This window comes from Mercenaria mercenaria, unplaced genomic scaffold (assembly GCF_021730395.1).
Source record: "Mercenaria mercenaria strain notata unplaced genomic scaffold, MADL_Memer_1 contig_3819, whole genome shotgun sequence".
Lineage (NCBI taxonomy): Eukaryota > Metazoa > Mollusca > Bivalvia > Venerida > Veneridae > Mercenaria > Mercenaria mercenaria.
In genome coordinates this window covers 20,835-38,264 of record NW_026461996.1, presented here as the reverse complement: position 1 = coordinate 38,264, position 17,430 = coordinate 20,835, and the positions used below count along the sequence as shown (strand labels likewise).

The window sequence follows — 17,430 nt, the reverse complement described above, 5'->3', positions numbered from 1 at the left end:
GTCGGAATCTGCCAGTACCCTTTAGCCAGGTCTATTTTCGTAAAGAAGACATCGTCATTGAGTTTTGCAATGATGTCATCTACGTTTGGCATCGGTTCATTATCGAATTTCGTGATGGCGTTAAGTTTTCTGAATTCTACACAGAATCTATTACTGCCATCTGGTTTCCGGACTAACACTGTTGGTGAGTTGTACTCCGAAACGGCCGGCTCTTTTATTCTTGTGTTCAACATTGATTCAACTTCAGACTCTACGTCTTTTCTTTTGGCATATAGCATTGTGTATTGCTTCTGTCTGATGGGAGTATGCGTTGTTAATTCTACTCCGTGTTCGGTAAGTGTGGTGTTCCCCGGCTGATCTGTGAAGATATCTGCATACTGTTTCACCAGATCAAAGATCTGCTTTCTCTGGGTTGATGACAGCTCTTTGAAAACTTTGACGTGTTTGAAGCTTTCTTTCCTGACCACTGTTACTAGATCCAGGAGGTCTTCGTCATTTACTGCCCCTGTATGATCCTCATTTTCTGTTTCCACAATGGCCATACTTGCAGCGGCGGATTCTGTCCTTTCTTCGTACTTCTTCAGTAAATTTATATGGTATGTGGCACTCCTTTCACCAATTCTAACCTTATAGTCGATCTGATTGATCTTCTCAACGATTTCAAATGGTCCTTTCCATTGTAACATCATTTTGTTCTTGTCTGTGGGCAGTAGCACCAACACCTTGTCTCCGACTTTAAGGGACCTTCTCCTTGTCTTCTTGTCATAATGGTGTTTGTACGTCGCTTGAGCTTTTCTGACACTTTCAGCTGCAACCCCTACAGGTTTCTTCTAGCCGGTGTTTCAAGTCTAACACATACTGGTCTCAGGCACGTCTTCGTCAGTCCACATCTCCTTCAGAATTTGCATCGGTCCTCTTACTGTCCTTCCATAAAGGAGCTCAAAGGGTACTTGCTTGTTGCACTTCACGGTATGCAAACAAGACCGCTGCCAGGTATCTGTCCAAGTCTTTTGGTCTCTCCTGGCACATCTTCTTCAGCATGTCTTTGAGGACCCCGTTTATCCGTTCACACAATTCATTACACCGCGGATTGTACGGCGTCGTGAAGAGTTGTTTCATGGATATCAAGCGACTCACTCTGCCCATCAAGTCTGATGTAAACTGGCTACCTCGGTCGCTGAGAACTTCACTTGGAAAACCCACTCTTGAAAATACCACCAGCATTGCTTCTGCCACTCTTTCAGTGTCGATCCTAGGTAAGGCAATGGCTTCCGGATATCGTGTGGCATAGTCTACTATTGTTAGTATATATCTATTGCCACTTTCTGACGCTGGTATTATGGGACCGATTAAATCTACAGCAACTCTGTGAAATGGCTCATCTATTATAGGCGTTTTCCCCAAAGGAACTCTTCTAACACGTCCTTTTGGAATTGTCCTTTGACATATATCACAAGAACGGCAAAATCTTGTCACATCACTACATATGCCTGGCCAGTAGAAACTTGTCATGACCCTATCACTCGTTTTCTGTGAAGAGATATAGATGTCCTCCTACAATGGACTCGTGTGCAAGCTCCTTTACTCTCCGTCGATATGGAACTGGCACAACCACTTGCTTTATCTCCCGATCGCTCGGTCCATTGGTCTTCTTGAATATCCGATACAAGACATCCTTCTGAACTTCATATCTGTATTCAGCTCCGCTCGCCGTCTTTAACCTCTCTCCTGCCACTGCAATGCTCCAAAGATTTTCTAGGGCCTTATCTTCTTTCTGTGCTTTCTTAAGATTATCCACATTGACCTTTTTATCACAGGATGGTTCTGGGACTTGTAGTGCTTTCATCGGTCTCTCTGCTTTCTGGGTCTGCGCTCTTGTCATCACTGCAGCAGTAGCTTCTGATTTATCTCTGATACTCGTCCATTCTGGATCTGCTACATCCCTAACGGCTGGGATGTTTCCTATGATTAGGTCACAGATGAGAGTCTTCGGAACCATGACTTCAATTTCACCCTCGAAGTAAGATGTATCCACGTCAATCTTCGCCAACGGGACAACTTTAGCCTGTCCATCTACAGTAATCATAACTATCTCCTTTTCTAGGTACTGCTCCGGTCGCACGAAGTCCCTCCGCACTGCAGCCGACTCGCAACCCGTGTCCCTGAGGACCTTGACTTCTTTATCGCCAACAAATCCTCTTCTTAAGTCGAGATTTCTTGCCCCCTCCATCATCTCTATGGTACAGCCGCCTGAAAATATGGGAAGGACTTCTCCATTTTCTAGTCTCAGCTGACCATTTCTTGTATTATCTTTCACTGGGCCTTCTTTCGGCTCGGCGAGTGTACAGGCTGCAGATATTCGCTTATCGTTCTTTTGCCACGGACTCTCTCTGTTTGGTAACTTAAATCGACAATCCCTCGCAAGATGACCTGGCTTCTTACAGATGAAGCAAGTCTTTGCTTCTCTCCCAGGGATATTTTTTTCATTAGGTGGAGACATCTTATCACTCCGGCGCTCGGTGTCTTTCCCTTTTGGAGCACTGCTTGAGGATTGTTTCGAGGACGCCAATCAACCACCATGTGCCTCCACGTACTGCTCCGCTAACTGGCTCATGTCTGTCATTGTCGTCGGTGCCCTCTCTTTCAAAAACATGGCTAGGTCAGATGAGCAGCTTTGAATAAACTGCTCTCTTATCATCAAGTCGCACAATGGTTGATAAGACTGCTCTTCCTGTGCCATTTCCGTCCACCGTGAGAAGTATCTCCTCAATCGAGAAAGATATTGGTGAACGGACTCTCCTGCCTCTGGTCTACTGCTCCTAAACTTTGTTCGAAATCCTTCCTCAGTCAACTGGTATCTCTTAAATACCGCTGTTTTCAGCGCTGTATAGTCACACGCTTCCTCGGGAGACATGCTTGTATATACTTCAAGACCTTTCCCTGTCAGAAGCGAACTTAGACTCATCGCCCATGTCTCTTCTTCCCAACCTTGGATTACTGCATACCTCTCGAACCTTTCGATGTAGGCATACATATCGTCACACACCTCATCGTACCGAGGTAGTTTCGGACGCAGCACTCTGCTGGATCCCTCTGCAGCTTGCCTCGTTTTCTTGATCCGCTCAACTTCTAACTCCTTTTCGTTTATCTGAAGCTCGTGCTGCATCTCTAGTATCCTTCTTTCCTCTTCTCTTCGCTGTGTTCTCTCCTCTCTTGCAAGGAGGTCTGCTTCATTTTCTTTAACAAATGCTACTAGATCTCCGCCCTTAAGACCTAGCCTTTTCCCTAATCAAATCCATTCGTCGTAATTCATAATGCTTTTCTTTGTTAACCTTTTCGTAGTAAATCCCGGACGAGCCCACAAATTGTCAGACGTTGTCTGTGTGGGTTCACTACTTAAGGTGACTATGTCTTAATAACTTGGAAAGGGACTAGCTACATTCGGTGGACTTGCTACGTTTCTCGGACTTGCTACGCTTCCTTGACTTGCTGCGCTTCCTGGACTTGCTGCGCTTCCTAGACTTGCTGCGCTTCTTGGACTTACTGCGCTTCTTAGACTTGCTGCGCTTCCTTGACTTGCTGCGCTTCCTGCACTTGCTACGATTCCTGGACTTGCTGCCCTCCCTGGACTTGTTATGCTCCCTGGACTTGCTACTCGATGTGAAGACTTGCCCCACAATAGGAGACTTACTTTGCAAATAATGCAAAGCTTCTGACAATACTGAGGAGATATCTTTTTCGGGAACAACTTTGTTTTGTTTTCCCGATATTCTGTCATTAAACATCAGGTTTCTTTATTTCTCTCAAAATATATATATAGCAACGGCACGAACCGGATAGAAAACAATTGACGTTACGTCACAATACAAACGACGTCAAAGTAAATTAAAAGAAAAGTGTGCTTCTTTTAGCGCCCAAAAATACTTATAACTTGAGTTTGGAAAATCATATCGACACGAATTAATCTGCAAATAAAAGCTGAGTCCAATTTCTATTAATTTACAAAAATAGTTTTATCTCGTTCGTGCTGCCAAAACAAAATTACAATAAAAATACAATAAAACAATGAGGTGAAAGTAATCTTGACAATGGATAATTTTGGTCTTTATTTATTTGTGATGCCAACTGCAAACAAAACACCTACTATAAATAAGGACAAAATAATATTTTTTTCCAAATCATTCAGTTTTTCACCTCTTTCAACACTTTTGAACACCGCCTACCGTTGATATTATGTACACTGGTTTAGTACTCACAAGGTAGCTTTGGTTTTCATGAGATTATTATGAAAGGAAACGCCACAAACATGCACCAACAAAAACCAAAAAACAACCCTATCTTAAAGCCCGCTATATGTTAAAGCAGGCATCACAAAAGTGCTGAACAAACGGCCTTTATCTGACCGAGAAGAAAAAAAAAATGGGTAAATGACGAACAACAAAACTGTTTTACTCTTCTGGCATATTTCCTCGAGCTCTCAGCTGCCTGGGGCCGAAATGCAACTACAGGCGTTATATTTTTCTATCCCTGTAGCGTCGATATCCGACTATATGCGCGTTATCGGGATTCCCCAGAACGGCGATTGACGGGTTATGTCGCGGCACCAAAATCATGCCGATTGCATCACGTACTTGTTATTTTTGAATGTAGGACATATTCCCCCCCCCCAGACAACCCCCACCCCCCGCCCCGCCGCCTTGCTATTTTTGATCTACGCGGACTGTGAAATTATCAAGGTGGACAAAATCCCCCTTGTGAAAATATCGAGTTGGACAAAATACCCACTGTGAAAACTTTATTATTAACATTTTTATTTTCAGAATAGAAACGTAATAAATACTGCAGCTATAAAACAAGATTATTTAAACTTATAGATTTCTTAACATCTAATAATGTGAAGAGACTTGAAATACTGAGTCAAGATTATGCAAGACTTCAATAAGACTTAATTAGTTGTTCTTCCAATTGAACATGAATAACCTTTTTGTTCAAGCCAGTTTGAAGTTTTTAATATGTTTTTAACACTGTAATATGTTGAACATACTTAAGATGATAGAATGTTTCAAGTTTAAAAATACGTTTGGTTGAATTTATATGCACTTTGTATGTTATCTTGTTAATGTAATGTACCCGTTTTCCATTATGCATTTTGTATATTAGTATATGTTATCATACTGCTGATGTTTCCTGCTATTGTGAGACTTATGCATTTATTGTAATTTAAATAAAATCTTGAAAAAAGAGGTACATTTGTAACAATTACAGCACACTAGTATTTATAGCACTTTCTTCTGTCATTACAATATCAAATGGAAATGCATTCTATTGTGTAAATACATAATTACATAAATAGCAAGCGCTGTAATAAACAACATAATTAAAAAGAATTAAAGACATAGATCAGATAATTATCACCATTAATGACAGTTTGGCAGTCTACTTGTAATAATCAGGTATGGAATGTCTTTCATGTATCACTTTGAATTAAGCAATTTTAATGCAATTCCAAATTGCAGTCAAGAACTGCTCATTGCTTTTTTCTGCGATTGGTTGTTGGTTCACCACTCTCTCAAACAGTTTTCAGCATATTCAAATTAAATATTCTGTGGTTTAAACATTAAGACAAACTTTTCCAACAAAGATATGTAAATAAAATATTTCAATGTGAATCATCCATTACTAGAAATTATTATTTAAGTACAATTAATTTAGTAGTAGTGAAGGTAAACTAAATAGTAAAATTAAGATAATAATGAATAATCTTAAATGACAAGAATTAAAGAACAGAAATTATATGCTAACTGTAAACAAAAGTTCTACTTTTCTGGTTCAACCTGACCTTGACCTTTAACCTACTGACCTAAAAATCAACAGTTGTCATCTGCTGGTCATGATCAACCTCCCTATTAATTTCGTGATCCTAGGCCCAAGCGTCCTTATGGTATCGTCCGGAAAGGGTGTAAATTTTCCGGGTCATTGTGACCTTTACCTTTGGCCTACTGACCTCAAAATTTACAGGGATCAACTACTGGTCATGGCCAACCTCCCTATCAAGTTTCATGATCCTAGGCCTAAACGTTCTTGAGTTATCATCTGGAAACCGTTTCACTGTTCAGTGTCACTGTGACAACCTTTTACCTAATGACATCAAAATCTATAGGGGTCATCTGCTGGTCATGATAAACCTCTGTATCATCTTTCATGACCCTTGGCCTAAGCATTCTCAAGTTACCGTCCAGAAACCGTTTAACTTTTCCTGGTCAATGTGACTTTGACCTTTGACATAATGACATTAAAATAATAGGGGTCATCTGCTGGTCATGACCAACCTTCCTATCAACTTTCATGATCCTAGGCCCAAGCGTTCTTGAGTTATCATCCGGAAACCGTTCAATTGTTCAGGGTCGCTGTGAAATTGACCTTTGACATACTGATCTCAAAATCAATAGGGGTCATCTGCTAGGCTAGTCATGACCAACCTCCCTATCAACTTTCATGATCCTAGGCCCAAGTATTATTGAGTTATCATCCGGAAACCATTTAACTGTTCAGGGTCACTGCGACTTTGACCTTTGACATACATATCTCAAAATCAATAGGGGTCATTTGATGGTGATGACCAACCTTCTTATCAATTTTAATGATCCTAGGCCCAAGAGTTCTTGAGTTATCATCCGGAAACGGTTTGGTCTACATACCGACCGACCGACCGACAGACATCTGCAAAACAATATACCCCTTCTTCTTCGAAGGGCTGCAAAATGATTCTTCAAAGATGGATGTAATTATCACAACCTTACTGTACTTTACATACGCTCTCAGCGTGTGTCACACAACGTTCGTGTACATGTTTTTAAATAGATTATACATAAAAATAGACCATTGATATTCCCACAAAAACAGCTGTAAATTTCAAGTAATGCTGATGTAAATATTCTATGTTAATAATGAATTTCTATATGTTGGAATTTAATGTTTATATATGTGAAAAAAGTAAGAAAATCAGAAATGTTTCAAATATTTATTAAACGTAATAGGTGTGTTAAAATTGTGAATATTTCGAATTGAAAATATTATTCTATTCCGATATGAAATTGAATATAAAATATTTGTCCAAACTTCAAAGATTTTGTAAGTTTATTTTAATTTACATCCAAGTTATTAATGTGTCTCTGCATAATTTCAATTGACTGCATGCGAGTGTGATTATGATAAGATCAAATAATGTTCTTCGGCGTCAGGTGGTAATTATTATCTCTCCCGCAGCAGGTATGTTACGGTATCGACCTCAGGGAGTTAGGGGTGTTTCTCTTGTTGTTGAATGTTGTTGGCTGAAATATATAGAATAGTGTATGTAACGTATCGGTTTAGCTTTAGGTAATTTTATAACTGACATTTAAACATTCACTAGTTTTAAACGAAAGTACGTGTAACTTCTATTGTGATATATAAATGTACACTTAAAGTTGTGTAAAGGAATACATACGACTTTAGCCTAAATAAATTCCAGCTGAATGCAAAATGAATTAAATTTTTTAAAAAGTGGTACAAGTTTACAGGGTATTAAAAAGATCTAATTTTCTGCAAATAGAATAATTATGCCATTCAGGCCCCAATATCACGGGAAAAATCTTAAAAAAGTAATTACATAGTTAAATCTGTTATTTAAAATCCCAATATGCTTTAGTTATTGCTGTTCAATATTAATTTTTTGCTATAACAATGTATTTATAGCTTAATTATACTATAGTTAGTAGTATTTGCATGTAACATAAATGGTAAATTTTCCAAGTACTAAAATTATGTATTCAAATATCAAATCATGTGTTTGTCTGCATTTTTCTCATGTAACTGCGGAGTGCTGCAGGGTGAAAATCTTTCCCCAGGACTGTCATTTCGTTTATTTATTTCGCTGGGTTTAACGTTGCACCGACAAAATTATAGGTCATATGGCGACTTTCCAGCTTTGATGGTTGAGGAAGACCCCAGGTGCACCTCCTTGCATTATTTCATCACGAGCGGGTACTGAGTTAGAACCACCGACCTTCCGTAAGGCAGCTGGATGGTTTCCTCACATGAAGAATTCAACGCCCCGAGTGAGGCTCGAACCCATACCGATGAGAGGCAAGTGATTGGAAGTCAGCGACCTTAATCACTCGGCCACGGAAGCCCCCAAACATAAATGATTTACAACATTACTTAGAAGCAAAAGGCCACACTGGCATTAAATTCAATTATTAGAACAAAAAGTAGACACCTTCCTGAGAATACTTCGTTTACTTTTTGTTGATGATACAGTCTTAATTGGTGAGGACCCTTAACAATTACAGCCAACTCTTAATGACTACGTTGAATACTGCCAAACTTCGAAACTGAACATAAATATCAGCAAGACTAAAGTCATCATATTTGGGTCCAGATATGATAGAAATCATTCTTTTACTATGAAAGTGGCAGTTTTTAAATGCCAGAATGGTCCAACAAGCAAATAAAAAAGGATATGGAACTTCTGTAGAGAAGAACTGATAATTTATCTCTACCACCTGAAATAATTTTCAAGCTATTTGACCATACTGTTAGTCCAATTTTACTCTTCTTTTCATCAGAAATTTGGGGTTATGCGAATAATACCATCATTGAGAAAGTTCATACTGAATTCATAAGGGAAACGGTCAACTACATTATAAATGTTGTATACTGAATTTGGCCGATACCCACTCAATATTTTAATTAAATGTAGGATGATACACTACTAGAATAAACTGATCACAGGAAAATAAACACAACTGCCATGTCAAATGTATAACTACATGCTAAATCTGCCAAACTTTGAATAAAAGTTGGTTAATTACATAAAATGTATATTAACTGAAATAGGTAGGGCTGATTTTGGCAAAATCAAGAAAATATCCAGTGTAAAACTACAAAATACTGTGAAGTAAATACTCCTTGATAAAAACTATCAAAACTGGCATTCCTCCCTTCAGAATTCTACAAAAGGACTAAAAATTATAAGAGCTCTATCTCACTAGAAGGTTATCTAATATGAAGTAAGACAATGCCTCAACTGGGAATCGTTACAGTCCATCAGCTTGCCCAGAAATCTGCGTTTGTATCCATTTAAAGGTAGACTTTGGAATAAAAAAATATACTGCCCATATTTGTACTGATGTGCAAGACGTTGCGGTTCGGACAAGTTATGTGGACGCTTATTACGCAAAAGGAAAAAAGTCTTCCAAACAATCCGAAGTTAGACGCTCTGTGCACGTTTCGGAAGACACATTTTTTAATTCGATAGTATATCTCATTCGGTATATATCTCCTGTTACTGTAGAGGGATTGGTCTCGATTTTCGTCGCAAAAAGGATCGATTCCCTATTAAATGTAAATAAAACAAGGGAATTATATGTTGAAATTTAGAACTGGTTACCACTTTTCCCCCTGTGAAACTGGGAGATGGATACAAAGGCCAAATAATAATAGGTACTGGTCTATTTGTACAACATTAGATGTTTAAAATTGTATGTTAAACCATATTATTATAGAAGCACAAATATTCTCAAATTTAAGGAGCTCTTGTTCACAGAGTCAAATAAGAAATTCGTTCCATTTGTAAGTTTATTAAAATGTTAATAGAAATTGTTAAAACTTAAAAAAAAATATATATATCTTTAATTATTAAATCTAAAAGTGTTGTTGTTAAACCTTGCTAAATCTGTTTACAGCTATATTTTCATATTTTACCTACTATGTTCATATAGCTGTTTATGTATGTTTACAGATGTATATGCATGTTTGTTTGTATATGTGTATATTTGTATATGTATGTGCGAAGTCAATGTCATTTAGGTACAACAATAATAAGTATTCTAGTTTTCAAATATATATTCTGTATATATCTGTCGTGTTCCAGTTTCAATCTGAGGAGGTCAACCCAGCGTTGTTATGGTACAACCAATAGTTGTACTGTCATACCAATTGTCAACCACTGACATGGACATTCTACATGCAGTGTACGCACGTGCACATGCATGAGCAGTCTATTGAACATACATAACTATTTATCCCAAAATTTATTTATCTAGATTTATGCAAAGGTTTACCTTGATAACATAATTGACAAATTGGTACAATACAGTCAATGAAGATAATCCGATAAGATCCCAAATAACGTAAACACATGATCACCTACGTTTTGCACACAGTGAAATTGACACAGTTGTTATTTCTACCCAGAGACGTGCCAAACTGACCAATCAGATTTTAGCAATGTTTTAAGGTCAACTATCGCTACGCATTCAGTTATAGTCTCTTTCAAAAATGTAAAATCAATTTGTGCAACGAGAAGTAGTTAAGAGTTAGGTGCATGTTTGAGATCTTCACCAAATTATAGAAAGAAAGAATTGTTTTTTCTTGAAAATTACGCAGCATATAAAACATTTATAATATTCTACAAAACTATTGTCAGATTACTCATACATGTATTGAATTCCGGCAAGGGGCTGCATGAAGGGGCCACACTCCTGGACAGTTTAACGCCTTTAAAAACCCACCATTTTTAAAAAGCTGCTACATGTCTTCGTTTTGATGCATTTGCAACAAATGTACTATTGCTTAAAATTTTCATAACGAGGTTAAACATTGTTTTTGACAACAGTTTACCTCTATTTCTTTACAAATGTCATTCCTTCTTAAAGGAGGGACAACTGTTTTAGAATATTTTAAGTATCAAATTCTATGGGACAGAATGGTAAAAATGTATTGGACAGGTTGTTTTTAAAGATGTGTTTCGTTTTCTAAAACTTTCTGTGGTTTTGTGATATACTGCTAAACCTTAATGCCGCCACAAAGATACCGGTTTCTTTCCTTTTTTCTCTCTCTTGTGAGAAGTGTAATTTTTGTTGTTTTCTCTTTGTTCCATGTTCACGATATGTTGTCACGTGATCTGATTTGTAAAGTTGGAATAGCTTTGTATACTTCAACAGTCATACACGGTTTTGATAATGATGAAAAAGTCAACATTGAAGACGCATAAAGGGCAAAAAACAAGCATTTGAAATAACAGACTTAGCTAAGCAATTACTTAAGTTTTTTCATGAAATTAGGGTCAGGTATTTTAATGTCGTGCAAATATCTCCGAACTACCCCTTGTATGACACGTATTTGTCTAAACGGCATTTTTCAATTTAATGTGTTTTATTAATAGGAAATGAAAATCAGACAAAGGGATAGAAAATCTTTGTTTCTATTAATAAAACGAGCTCGAAAATCGAGCAATACGGCACCGCAAGTATACTTTCACACTTGGTGATGGATTTTAAAAGTTTCGTCGGAAGTTCTAAAAGAACTCCCCTATCGGAAGGAAGTACTTCTCTCCGCAGCGAATTAGTTAACTCCGCAACGTATACAGAGCGTCTTTCGATTGATCAATACATTACATAAATAATGTGTGACTTTAAATCAATAAAAAAATCATTCAGTTATTTTGAAAAACAAACTGTCAAACATTATTTGGTAAATTACATTTGCCATTTTGCCCACACAGCTCGAGTTCGCAGTACACGAGGTCGGAGTTTCCAATTTAAATGACGTCAGGAATTTATTTTATTTGGCGGATAGGAAGTGGTTCTCTTCGCAGTGAATACAGAACTTCATTCGATTTCTGAAAATTATTCATCACTCGAAAATCATGCAAAAAAGCTTTCCAGTTATTTGAAAAAAAAAATCTTTTAAATGACGAAACATTGGTCAGAAAATGGAAAATATTGTCATTATAATCACGAGTTCTTTTGAGTACTGAATAGTTTCTTTGTTACATATAAATGATACATATATATATATATATATATATATATATATATATATATATATATATATATTAGCTAAACCTGATTTTTTAGCTCGCTTTGAGGCTTTGCCTTATTTCATATAACGGATTGTTGCTTAATCCCAAAATACGCATACATATTTTTCAAGGCATTGTAAAGCTCTGCGGGGCCTCCGTGGCCGAGTGGTTAAGGTCGCTGACTTCAAATCACTTGCCCCCTCATTGATGTGGGTTCGAGCCTCACTCGGGGCATTGAATTCTTCATGTGAGGAAGCCATCCATCTGGCTTACGGAAGGTCGGTGGTTCTACCCAGGTGCCCGCTCGTAATGAAATAATGCACGGAGGGGCACCTGGGGTCTTCCTCCATCATTAAACTGGAAAGTCGCCATATGACCTATCATGTGTTGGTGCGACGTTAAATCCAACAAAAAAAATATATGTAAAGCTCTGCATGGTTTAATGTTTTCACTGACAGACAGTAAATGATTTGATTAAATATTTTGTAAATTTGTTTGGCCCTCTTTGCATCGGCAAGTCTAGATACTAAACAGTCACACTGTATATAACATGCAATTGCATTTGTTTGTTTGTTGTGATTTTTCTTTGGCGGGGATGAAGTGAAATCTGAAAAGATCAAAAAAAATAATATAAAAATAATCAGCTACATAAAACTAAAAATTACATCTTAATATATATTTGACAGAATTGTCCAATCGCCAGTCCTCTGCAGTCGCACACATTTGGATTTGTGCATACACCAGGACCACAATTCGGCCTACATATTGCTGAAAAAACATGGAAGTATGTATTTATTTATTAGCTAACTGGACACATGGATTTTGGTTGAAATAGTTGTGTGTTTTAAAACATTTACATTTTCCAGTTTACAAAGTCCACATGCTCACATTGCTGAAATATCTCGATAATTACTCGCCTGCCTTAATGCATATATACATTGTATATATATTCCAAACATTCTGCTGATACGAGAGAATAATTCTTATAGAAATAATCTTGATTATTAGTAGTGTGGTCTTTTTGTTTAAAAATATACTTTCGGTAAGGTAATGTTTTTCATAATTATCTCATATACTGTGTATATGTCAACATATTACTTTCTTTTTCCATAAGCATATCTCAACAGATCTAATGATCAAACGGCTGTTGAATGTGCTTTCACCCGTTTCACTAGAACAATCATTCAACTAAAATCTTAATAGTTCTTTAGTTATTTAAACAATATTCTGGGGAGTTCTGTAACGGTGTAACATTTTTGTTGTTAATAATGGAACTATAGAATTTACGGATGTTGCAGTTGAAGTCTCCACTGTGTGTCCATCCATTTTGACATCTGTAAGCATCTACCAGAATATTGCATTTATAACTTCTCCAATATCCGCATCCCCCCCTTTGAAATATAGAAATTAGATAATAATCTTTAGCATTTTATATCATTTATATACTTTACGCATTACAGCATTTTATGATTTCTTAAGCACTAGACATTCGAGTGTTTTATACCATAATCCTAGACATTAGACTTTTACGTATTATGTGCCATTTTAAACAGCACACATTCAGTCTTTTTATACCATTTGAAGCTCTAGTCATTAAGCATTTAATACCACATCAAAGCATTTAAAAACACTTCATACACCGAGCATTAAAACATTTTATCCCATTTTATACACTGGACATAAAAGTACTTTATACAATTACACTAGACATATGCGCATTATATATATATATATATATATAATATATATATATATATATATATATATATATATATATATATATATATATATATATATATATATATATATATATATATATATATATATATATATATATATAGCACTACTTATTCAATGGTGCTATACCATTTGAAAAAACTGGACATGAAACATTTAATACCACATCCAAGCAATCAGCACCACTTTAAAGGGAATTCCTACAGTTTTTATGCGCATCTTTCTGCGCAGCCGACACTTTCTATGGAAAACTGAAGTGAAGTCAACTTTTGTTGAAACATGTGACAGATAATCTTGAGGAATCTTGAATGAAATAACATTTTGATAAGTTTTATTAGTAATCAAATGCTGATACTGGTTTATGTTGTATTGACAAGTATCATGCCTGACAGGTATCTTGCCATTTTTGTGATCGTGTTTTCACATCACATTTTGGTACAAAGGCAGTGTTGTTCATATAATGTTAGACAATTGACTTAGTACACATAAGACAATATCTCCTTTCAGATTATTTAGTATTCAATTATAGTAATAATTAAGAATTTTTAAAACATTTTTTAACTTCTAGCAGATATACATGTAATCAATTTGATCAGAATCGCGCCAATTTTCGTCCGAACAGGTGTTGTATTCAAGCGGTCTTAACATAAAATTTAGCCTGGTGACCCATACGTTTTAAGCCATTTTTATGCTCCCAATACAATTATTTATACACAATAGAAAAACAGGAAAAAAATCTATGAAACATTTTTTTTTCAAAATTTAAGAAAAATATATTCTTCACTATGGGTATTTTTCATTGAAAAAAGTTCACAAAAGTAAATATGAAACATTATTTTTTTTTCATTTGTACCCATTATTGTACATGTTGTAAGGATATAATATTACAGATATGACTATGATATCAAATAAGTATATAATAAAATCTGTAAAAAGAATATACCTTATTGTGCTGTCTTGATGTATATTTTTGTTGGTATTTATAAACAAGAGTGCCGGAATGTCACAATATACGCCCGTCACAGCAAATTTCTTTACACTAGCACCTGCATTTGCAGATGGAATTTTAATTTTGTGGTAGTAATTATTGTAATTCTTTTGTTTTTCTAAATCTACATAAAAACTCCTTACCAGGTAGAGATACATTAAAATACACGTAAAATTTGAAAGTAGCATCTATGTTGTACCACAGAAAAGTGGTCTAGGTTTTTCCCTACGGTCAATTATAAAAAAGTTACAATATAAGTTATTTATAGTAACAACTAAGGGAAGCTAATCTTAAAAAAAAAAAAAAAACCCAAAAAATTGTAAGTCCACACAAAAATCCTTACAAGGTAGAGATAGGTCAAAATACTCTTCAGAATTAGATGTAACATGCATGTTATACTACAGAAAAGTGGTCTCGATTTTTCCCTACGGCTAGTAATGAAAAAATTACAATACAAGCTATTTATAGTAAAAACAAAGGGAAGTAATTCTAAAGAAGGGACCTGCGCATGGCACTTCGTCTCATGATCGTGTACAATTGTGCCAAGTTACATCAAAATCCCTCCATGCATGAAGAAGAAATGCTTCGGACAAAGTCATTCTTGTATCTGACCTTTGGCCTCTAAGTGTGACATTGACCTTAGACCTAGGGACCTGGTTCTTGCGCATGACGCTCCGTCTCATGATGGTGAACAACTGTGCCAAGTTTCATCAAAATCCCTCTATGCATGAAGAAGATATGCTCCGGACAAAGTCATTTTTGAATTTGACCTTTGACCTCAAAGTGTGACCTTGACCTTAGACCTAGGGACCTGGTTCTTGCGCATGACACTCCGTCTCATGATGGTGAACAACTGTGCCAAGCTTCATCAAAATCCCTCCATGCATGAAGAAGATATGCTCCGGACAAAGTCTGTGGACGCCGCCCGCCCGCCCATACCCCCACCCGCCCGACAGGGGCGTTCCCATAATACGTCCCGTTTTTCAAACGGGCGTATAAAAAGCAGAAAATTATGAAAATGTTGAATAATCTTTAGCAGTTTCAGCAACAATGGGTGTGTTCAGAACAATTTTGTACAAAAACAAGCCTGGTGACCCATTGTTTTTATTTGTTCATTGTTTTCAGCACAAATTTTCCTATCATATATGTGAATTTGAAAAAAAATTCTATGAAAGGAAAAAACTATAGGAATTCTCTTTAAACACTAGACATTCACTATGTTATACCATTTGAAACACTAAACATTCAAGCACTTTATACCATTTTAAACACTAGACATTCAGACATGGACGCTGCTTCAACATTATATTTGATTCACATAACGCTATATAACCATTTTACACAAGAACGTGACGGTTAATACATCGGGATATTAATCAAATACGAACTTTATATCCATTACTCACCACCGGTACCAAAGTATACAGTATCTGCAGGTTCTTCTGTCCCATCTTTTGTAAGAATGAATGTTTCTGTAAACAGAGGAAAACGTACAATTATGGGCCTTTGCAAGTATAATAACTACATTAAACGACATAGTGCAGAGTACATGAATTGAAAATACGAACAAAATATTCACGAGGAATGATAAAACGAGGTATATCATAAGAATGAGGTATATTAAATGACAACAAACATATTGGTATCATCAGAAAATGACTGATATACATGATAATAATGACAAATTAGGAATTTGTCTATAACCATATTTAGGTTGCTTTCAAAATATGCAACATTTAATTCTAACAAGGCATGCTAACTATTTTGAACACTGAACCTATGTGTTATTTTGCAACACATTAATATGTACTGTATGTACGACAATATGTACTGTATGTACGACACAATTGTTACGTCACTGACGCGCTGGAAAGGAAAACCACATAAAACGGGCAAATATTTTGTGCATATTTTCAAAGAATGATATTCTTAACAATCCTTGATTACGTTATATCTCTCAAACAATGACTTTCGAATGCTACTGAAATTTATCAAGTATTGGAAAATAAGTTGAAACAATTATTCGTGAAACAATTATTCGTACAGTCGATGTATAAAGATGTAAATGTATATCTAGTAGAAGCTATAATACTTAAAATTAGCTCGAATTGTGCACGTTTTAGAAGAGTTTGGTTAGTAGTAGTAGTAATAGTTTTATTCGGCGTAAGTGTACATAACATGAGAATTTAAAAGAAATGACATATAACATTGGTGAACTACATCAGACTAGAAATATGGCATGACATAGATAAATTATATGAAATAAAAGCCATGTAATGCCCACTAATACCGGGGATAACACAAAAAAAGAGGAAAGGATTTCCGTTGTGGTCCCTGATATTGGAGGTATGACACAGAAAGTCATGTGATAATGAAATATTCAGTATGAGTATTGCACACATTTACATAATTCTGAAATGCATTTGAGATCACATATATTACATGTCAATCAAAGTTTGTATCACATCATTGAAACATGAAATAGTGCATTACAGAATTTGTCAGCAAATCTTTAAAAACTATCATTGATATAATTAAAGTTGAGGTATTGATATTGTAAAAATGAATGCATTGATATTATTAAAATGTAATCAGTACTGCAGTAGAGTAAAAAAATGAATAAATTACTTTGAGAAAAATATCTTTAATTAAAACTAAGATTCTCATAATTTAACATATGAAAAGATTCAAATACTAATTGAAAGTGACTAAAATGAAATAAAGTGGGCTTTAATGGCATGCTTGAACGTGTGGGAAGATTCAATACACCTAAGATGTTGAGGGAGACTGTTCCACAGAACAATACCATTCAAAGCGAAAGATTTTCTACCAAAGCTTCCTACCTTTGGTAAAGAAAATC

The 17,430-nt window shown here is 35.9% G+C and overlaps 1 long non-coding RNA gene across 1 annotated transcript; it reads right to left on the bottom strand.

Moving 5' to 3' along the window:
* Nucleotides 1-7,007: 7,007 nt before the first annotated feature.
* LOC128553432 (uncharacterized) lies at nucleotides 7,008-16,043 on the bottom strand. Its single transcript, XR_008369345.1, has 4 exons — nucleotides 15,977-16,043; nucleotides 13,133-13,236; nucleotides 12,511-12,613; nucleotides 7,008-7,331 (listed from the first exon to the last, which is right to left on the bottom strand). It is a non-coding gene; the product is annotated as an uncharacterized LOC128553432 (long non-coding RNA).
* Between the last annotated feature and the right edge of the window lie 1,387 nt (nucleotides 16,044-17,430).